The sequence below is a fragment of the Camelus dromedarius genome, chromosome 1 (genome assembly GCF_036321535.1).
Source record: "Camelus dromedarius isolate mCamDro1 chromosome 1, mCamDro1.pat, whole genome shotgun sequence".
In the NCBI taxonomy this organism is placed as follows: domain Eukaryota; kingdom Metazoa; phylum Chordata; class Mammalia; order Artiodactyla; family Camelidae; genus Camelus; species Camelus dromedarius.
In genome coordinates, this window is record NC_087436.1 from 12410249 (window position 1) to 12418657 (window position 8409).

Sequence of the window (8409 nt, forward strand, 5' to 3'; positions counted from 1 at the left end):
AACCCTTGTTCACTGTTAGTGGGAAGGTAAATTGATGCAGCCACTGTGGAAAACAGTATGGAAGTACCTCAAAACACTGAAACTAGAACTAGCATATTTCTCAATAATTCCACTCCTGTGTATACATGCAAAGAAAACAAAAACAGCAATTTGAAAAGACGCATGCACCCCAATGTTCATAGAGGCATTATTTACTATTGCTAAAATACGAAAGCAATCTAAGTGCCCATCAACAGATGAATGGATTAAGAAGATGTGATATACATATATATAATGAAATATTACTCAGCCTCAAAATCAATAAAAATTTTGCCATTTGCAAAAGTGAAATAAGTCAGGGAAAGAAAAATGTTATGTTATCACTGATACGTGGAATATAAGAAATAAGATGAATGTATATAACAAAACAGAAACAGACTCACAGATACAGAGAAGAAAATAGTTAACCAGTTGTGTGGGGTGACAGAGGAGTATGGGATTAAGAGACACAAACTACTTTGTGTAAAATAAAAAAGCAACAAGGATATACTATACAGCACAGGAAAATACAGACATTTTTTGTAATAATTTTAAATAGAGTATAATCTATAAAAACATAGAACCACTTATGTTGAACACTTTAATAACTAGTATAATACTGTAAATCAACCATACTTCAATAAATTTTTTAAAGAAATAAAAATCTCAAATAAACAACCTAACAAATATTATATAATTTAAAATAATATACCACTTTAGGTGTGGCGGGGGCCAGAGTTCGCTGCACGTCGATGGAAAGTTTGGCGGCGCGGCTGCCCCGAAGTTCAGAGTGACGACACGTCCACGTGCACCTGCCCTGAGCAGCAAGGCCTCCCCGGCGTCCCTGTCGTGGGCAGAAGGGCCCGCTGCTCGTCTGTGGACCCCTCGCAGTTGGCAGGCTCCCGCAGACGCGGGGTCTAGGCCTCCGCCCCACCGCGTCCAGCCTGGGCAGCGGCCTCCAGGACACAGGCGGCAGAAGCAGCAGCAACGCCAGAGGCTGCAGTGGCGGCTGCGGCGGGAAGGCGGGAGTGGCAGGCAAGAGTGCAGCCGCCTCCGTAGCAGACGATGCCCCCACCTACCCAGCGTCGGAACAAGAGCGGCATCATCAGCGAACCCCTCAACAAGCGCCTGCGCCGCCCCCGCCCTCTCGCCCACAGCTCTTCCCTTGGGGGCAGTGGCGCTGGCAGCATGATGGGCGGGGAGTCTGCTGCAAAGGCTGCTGCGGCTGCAGCCGCTGCCTCCCTGTTGGCCAGTGGGCACGACCTGGCGGCGGACAAAAGCACGAACGTGGTGCTGTGGCCAGCCTGCTGGGCAAGGCAGAGCGGGCCGCGGAGCTGGCAGCCGAGGGACAGCTGACGCTGCGGCAGTTCGCGCAGTGCACGGAGATGCTGAAGCGCGTGGTGCAGGCGCGCCGACCGCGGGTGAGCGAGGCGGGCGCCCGGCCTGCCCGACATGGAGGCTTGGCGGGTGCCGAAGCCCTCAACTGGCCAGTCCGACTTCCCCTACCTGGGCGCCTTCCCCATCAGCCCAGGCGTCTTCATCATGACCTCGGCGGGCGTGTTCCTGGCTGAGAGCGCGCTGCACATGGCTGGCCTGGCCGGGTACCCCATGCAGGGAGAGCTGGCCTCCGCCGCCATCAGCTCCGCCGGGAAGAAGCGGAAACGCTGCGGCCTGTGTGCGCCCTGCCCGCGGCGCATCGGCTGCGAGCAGTGCAGCAGTTGTAAGAACCGAAAAGCTAGCCATCAGATTTGCAAATTGAGGAAATGTGAGGAACTCAAGCCTTCTGCTGCGCTGGAGGTAACTTACACGCCTTAGAGGGAGGTGTGTGGGCTCTTGCGCCTGTCCGGCAGTCCAAACCCACTCCTGCCCAGATCCACACCTTTCCTGCCTGGGCGAGTGTCTGTGGGATGCCCAGCCCATCCCTGGGCTCTAGGGTTTTAGGGCAGGCTCCAAGACACCGCTTCACTGCCCCACAAGTCAGAGCCACATCCTCAGATAGATGCCCGTTGGTTGTTTTGAGCTTAGGCAAGCATGAAATTCCAGGCAGGGGCCTAGCATTCTCTCCAAGCCCCCGGATTCTGAACCCCTCCTGGAGTTTTGGGTCAGGGATTGAGATTCCCACAGAGGTACTAAGTCTCTGACTTTCAGACATGTCCTAACGCTTCCAGTCCGTGACCCAAGATTCCGGGACTCTCCTCTGCCCCATTTGAGGGGTTCTGTCTGGTGGACCCTGTGGCTTTGAGGGGTAAGCCCTTCATTTGCCCTTTCAGAGACCAACTTTTCCCCCTGAGGCCACCCAAGGATAGAGCAGCTCCAGTGCTGACTGCTCTGCTCTGAGGCCTGGAAGAACCCTAGCTCTAGGCACCTAGTTAACAAATTTGGGGTGCCTTGGGACCCTAAGACCAGTCTGGCTGCATACTTAATGGCCAGGGGTCCTGTGGACGGGGCTGGGACCAGGGGATGGCTTGAGCCTGGAGTACAGGCAAGCCTTGGCCACTGTGGGATTGGCTTTGAGAAGGCAGAAGGGTTCCCATGCTGTTTTCTCGCCACCCTTGTAGCAGGGCCTGTCCCATGCCCTCAGCCATAACACCTTGCTTTGGTGTCAGGCCTGGGTACAAAAGCAACTTTTCAGCCTGCTGACCCTGCCCTGTCCCCGCCCCTCTGAGAAAAGGGCTTGATGCAAATGTACAGAATGGCTGTAAAACAATGGCACCCCAGCCGTGGCTGTCCCCTACCCCAAGCCCCAGCATGCATCTGCCCTCCTGTCCAGAGAACACACTTGTGTGCACACAAAGGCGCCTGCTCTCATCTAGTGTAGAGACAGTTACACACACGCACACACACACACATACATCATGCCCAGTACCCAGTCTTATTACAGGCGCAGCTCTTAATAGACACCGCAAGCATCCTTCCTTCCTAGCACAGCTCCAAACACGCTAATCACTGTAGCACAGCTCAAGGCACACACCTTGTATGTGTCCAGTGCACACGTGTACACGTACTCATTTGACAGAAACGTGACCGTAACTCTCAGATGCACCACAGGCACCTGGCGCTTGTGGCCTTTGGACCGGGGAAAGGAGTCTTCCTGTCTGGAAGGAGTGTTCCTGGGCACAGTGGCTCAGGAGGCCTCTGGGTGCTCCGGGCCCTCCAGTGGCCCAGCGGGTCAGGCTTCTCCTCTGGCCTGGCCAGGATGGCAGGAACTCCACGGGGTGGCCTCTGTTACTCCATGCCCATCCCTCCATCGTGAGGCCATCCATGGGGTGAACATCTTTAACCAGGCCCAGCCAGACCCTGGGTGAACTCTCTCCTTGTTTTTGTCTCCTGTTCCTGCCAGAAGGTGATGCTTCCGATGGGAGCCTCCTTCCGGTGGTTTTAGTGATTGTGGCGGGAACCCAAAGCTGCCCTCTCTGTGCAATGTCACTGCTAGTGTGGCCTCTGGCAAGGGATTCAAGCAAAAACAAATGGATGCACTGTCTTTAGAACCAAAAATATTCTCTCGCAGATTTCATTCCTGTTTTTACATATATATAGTTGTTGTTGTCATTTTAACATCTCCACGTCTCTAGTATAAAAAGAAAAAGAAAAAAATAATTAACTGATTTTTTGGAAGAACAACAAAAAAAGAGGTACAGACGAATCTATAAAGTACTAAGACTTCCTGGGCAAAAAATGTACAATCAGTTTTCTTCCTGCGTCAGTGTCAACGTTGTCTGTGCAGAAGATGCAGTTTTTGTGTAGAAAATGTAAATTTTCTGTAACCTTTTGAAATCTAGTTGCTAATAAGCACTACTGTAATTTAGCACAGTTTAACCCCACCCTCATTTAAACTGCCTTTGATTCTTTTCGACCATGAAATGGTGCATAGTTTGCCTGGAGGATCCACTCATGTTTATAGAGAAAGTTGATGGCGCCCTGTCAGCCCCTGGGTACCCATCCACTCGTGCGGCGCTGCCCCGAGGAGCTCGCAGAGCGGGAGGGAGCAGCCCACCCACCCCCCGGGGCCCAGGCCTACCGTGCTGCACCCTCGGTCCCCAGAATGGGATCCCCCACCCCAACAGTGATGATTTTGTGTAAACGAAGGAAAGTTCTGTTCATTTATACATTGAGATCTGGGGAGCCCATGTCTCGATATTTCTGAGCCTGGTTAATTCCCTTAGAGAAAATAAGGCCCTTTTTTCTGGCCTTTGCTGATGGCAACAGAAGAAGGGGCTTCTGTGCCTGGCCCGCTGCAGGTGGGGGTAGGTGCCGGGTTGGGGGCCTTGCCCATGGCCAGCTTCTCACTGCTGAACATGCTGTTTGTATTGTTTTAGGAAAGCAGGCTGTTTTGTGAATACAACAAATGCACGTTTGTGTCAAGAAAAATATATCACTTTAAATAGCAAAACCCCACCCTCCAAAAATTAAGAAATAATTGAAGAAGAGTGTCATTTAAATAGCATTGCATCCCATGGGATAACAATAAATACACTGGTATCTGGATCAGTCTCCTGGCTGTCCACCACCTGGCCTTGAAGTCAGTGACACATATTCCGAAATTATGAATAATTGGCTTCTAGGTACGACTACAGCAGCAAAAAACTCCGAAATTCTCATTGTCTTATAGCAGCAAATATTTATTATTTGATCATATTATATGAGGGCTTGAGTCGACTGTAGCTCTTCTGGGCAATGCTCAACTCCACATGCCTCCTTGTTTCAAGTCTCTGGCTGAAGGACAGCCCCTGAGATCCCCTTTCTCATGGCAGAGGGCAGAAACTGAGGAAGGCAGAACTAAAGTGCAAAAGTTCATTTAAAGTTTCTGCTTGGACGTTATTTGGATCCCATCCACTCACATCCCATTAGCCAAGCCAAGTTGATAGGAAGTGTATATAATCTACCTGCAGGAAGGCAGAGCAAATGCAGGGAAGGAAAAATTGAATGGGCACCAAAGGCACAACTGATGTAAATAAAACAATAAGCACCTTGTCTAGAATATAAGACACATTCCATAGCTTTAGCTCTTACTTTCATTTTATTTTGTTGAATTATCACACAGTCCTGAGAAATATCTTATTACAAGAAAATGATGATTCAGGGTAACCAAGTATCTTGTTTAAGGTTTTGTAATGGCAGCACTAGAACTTACAGCCAGGGATCCAGTCACCACAGAAAATGAATTTTCCACAATCACACAAGGTGATTATATGGAAACTGATCACAGAATTGACAGTGTCCTGTGAGAAAAATTCCAGTTCCCAACTGGAAAAGCTCTGGTAGCTTAATCAAGCTCCATTTGGTGAATTTTCTGTAGACTACTGTTCATTCCAAGCCTATAAGTCTATCCTTCAAGAATACTTTTCTCATTCTTTTCTATGACTCTAGCAGAAAATTTAACAAATAATTAATGAAGCCTTTCTGCTACGTGGAAAGCGTGGGGGAATAAATTCATCAGCTGGCACTTTTGACCAGAATGTAGTTTCCTATTTCATTTTTCATAGCAGGACAATTTTTTACTGATTTGTTAAGTCAACCATTATCTGCTTGATAGTAGTGTTCTCATGTTAAAATAACAAACTAACATTTTGTTTTAAAATGTTTATCAAGCTTGAGAGTATGCTTAGAGTGAATTTGTTTTCTGGGGCTTGTTCCTATCAGATCCTGATAAAATCTAGATTATGGGTAAGCAAACAAATGACACAAACATATAACGTCCCAACTTCATGCCCTTCTACTCCAGTAGCGTTCTAACTTTGCAGGGTCTCACGAAGCCTAAGTGTCATGGACTGAAATTTGTGTCTCTCCAAAATTTGTGTTGAAGCCCTAAACTTTGGTGTTTGAAAATGAGGACTTTGGGAAATAATTAGGGTTAGATGAGTTTCTGAGGTGGGGGTGCTCTCAGATGGAATTAGTGCCCTTACAAGAAGAACCAGAGCTTTCTCTCTCTCCCAGGGTGTGCACACGGAAGAAGTTATGTGAGCACCCAGGGAGATGTGGCAATCCCAAGCCAAAAGAAGGCTCTCCCCAAAACCTGACCATGCTGACACCCTGATGTCTGACTTCTAGCCTCCAGAACATGAGAAAACAAGCTCCTGTCGCCCAAGGCACTCAGTGTATAGTATTTTGTCATGGAAGCCCTAGCTAAGACTTTGTGAGATAAATGAAAAACACCTGACACAGAGTAGGAGTTTTGTTGTTATTGTTGTTGTTTTTATGGGTTTTGTTTGTTTGTTTTTTAATGACAGCTGCTAGTTTTTTGGAGGGCAAGAGTGGGAGGAAAGATAAATGATGAGTAAGTCATAGTCACTAATCTTAAGAGTTTACAACCCGATTCTGAGCTTTCTGCGTATAAAAAAATGAAACAGCCAGGAACACACTTCCGTAGAATGTCTTTAGATATTTTTCACAGTGATCCCCAAGTTTAAGAAGCCAGCAGGATCCCCAGAACCATATATCTTTTTTCATTCCTTTCTTAATTCATTGATTTCTATACTCATTCATTAAGTAAGTATTTATTGAGTAACTAATAGATGACAAACAGCATTAGGCACTGAAGCTGCAAAACTAGATAGGACGTGGGAGACCATTTTCTCTCTCTAGATTTTCACATCACCATGTCCATACCAGCTTTTATTAAGTGGATTAGCAAACAGTATGAGTCTCTATTATTCTTATGGAAATTGATATTCTTTGTTTAAATATCAGTAATTTTAAAAAGTTAATGTAGAGCTTTGCCTTCCTAATGTTTTATTGGAAAATAATATTATGAACAGATTTTGGTTTTATAAAATACACACCAATTAACCTCTCTGACTAGACTTAACAAGGATTCTCTAGACCCAGTTTAGCACTTTGATCGGACCTTATGTCATAAATATTTGAATGGAAACTTACTCTACACTTTCATTTCTTTCAGTAGATGTTCCCCTCACCCCTAACTCCCCCAGTTATTTGATCTTTCCTTGTAAAACTCACACATTTCTATGAGCCACTTCAAATCCTTTGTAGATGAAGCGTTTGCATAAAGAACAAAATTGTCTAGCATGTCGCTTGGAGAATAAAAGTGAAAGTAGCTCTTTTCATGGATCATAATATTCAAGTTGTTTTTAATAGCTGGCTTAATCTCAAATGCAATTCCATAATTAATATAATCTCAAATGCAATTCCATAATTAATATAAACTCTGAGCGCTTCAGAACTAAGAGTATATCATGGTCTACAGAAGTTATTTTGAAAAAAAATAGAAGGGTAGATGTTAACTTTTCTGAACAGTTTATCAGTTAATAAATATTTAACGAATGTCTGACATTTTTAGGTATGAATTATGCAAGTTGAGACCAATTAAATAACAATAAAAATACAATTTTTTTTCCTAGATAGCAAAGTGGTCAAGGCAGTTTTCTGCAGTCACACTTCAAACTGTATTTCTTGACCTCAGAGAATGTTGGGAACAAAGACTAACATTTTTCCCCATTGAATTTCAGAGGAACCCAGAAGTTTTCTACTGTATTTTTCTCCAAGTCAAGCAAGATTCCTACTATACAACAAACTTGTTTAGCATTAAAACATGGTAGATTTATTAGTCACAATTAAAACTCCAGTGTTCTAATTTGAATGAAATAGACTTTTAATGCACTTTGGAGACATCAGCTTTTCAGCTATGTGGTCTTCTTGTGGGCCAACTCATTTGGGTCTTCAAAATACTTATAAAAACAGTGATCCTGTAGTGTAGAGAGAAGAAGCTTCAGTAATGTCTTTTAACATTTATCTGTTTATCTGGCTGGCATCTTGAAGACTATCTAAATGAAGGCAAGAACTAGGCAAAGAAGATAATGAAAGTCTTCTCCATGGATAGACTTCAGTTTTACGTTGTGATCATCTGTAAAAGAACTGGTATAAATTAGGCCAAAAAAATGCTAATGAGACCTCCACTCTCCTATAATAGATCACTTTAAGTTCTGAGAGAACATGCAAAGGAACGGGGCTTGAGTCGGTGGTATGAATTACTGAGCAGAGCAAAGCTGTAAGAAATGTCACCTTTAAGTGACCAAACAAAGCATAAGTTCACTGTGGCTAAGCTGAAACAACTATTCATGAATTCAACTACAGGTTTCTAACTTTTCTGAAAAAGGAGTTTAAATTATGCCTTCTGGGAAAATCCCTGGTGCGTGGGAGTGAGTTACAGTTAACGTTTATATAACCTAGCATTTGTTGCAAAGAAATATGGCCATTTAAAATGTCAACCCTTGGTAAAAGCCAAAGGCAAAGCACCAGAAATTAACTCAGAAGAAAAAAACATTAATGAGAAGGTTAAGTTAATGTGGACTGTGTATGTGGCTTTATACACTTACTTGAAACTTGGTTAGTGCTACAGAATGAATGTTCGTGTCCCGCCACAACTCATGTTTC

At 44.9% G+C, this 8409-nt stretch overlaps 1 pseudogene; it reads left to right on the forward strand.

The window, feature by feature from the left end:
- The first annotated feature begins 1206 nt into the window (after positions 1 to 1206).
- LOC105089291 (CXXC-type zinc finger protein 5-like) lies at positions 1207 to 3400 on the forward strand (annotated as a pseudogene).
- Positions 3401 to 8409: the final 5009 nt, after the last annotated feature.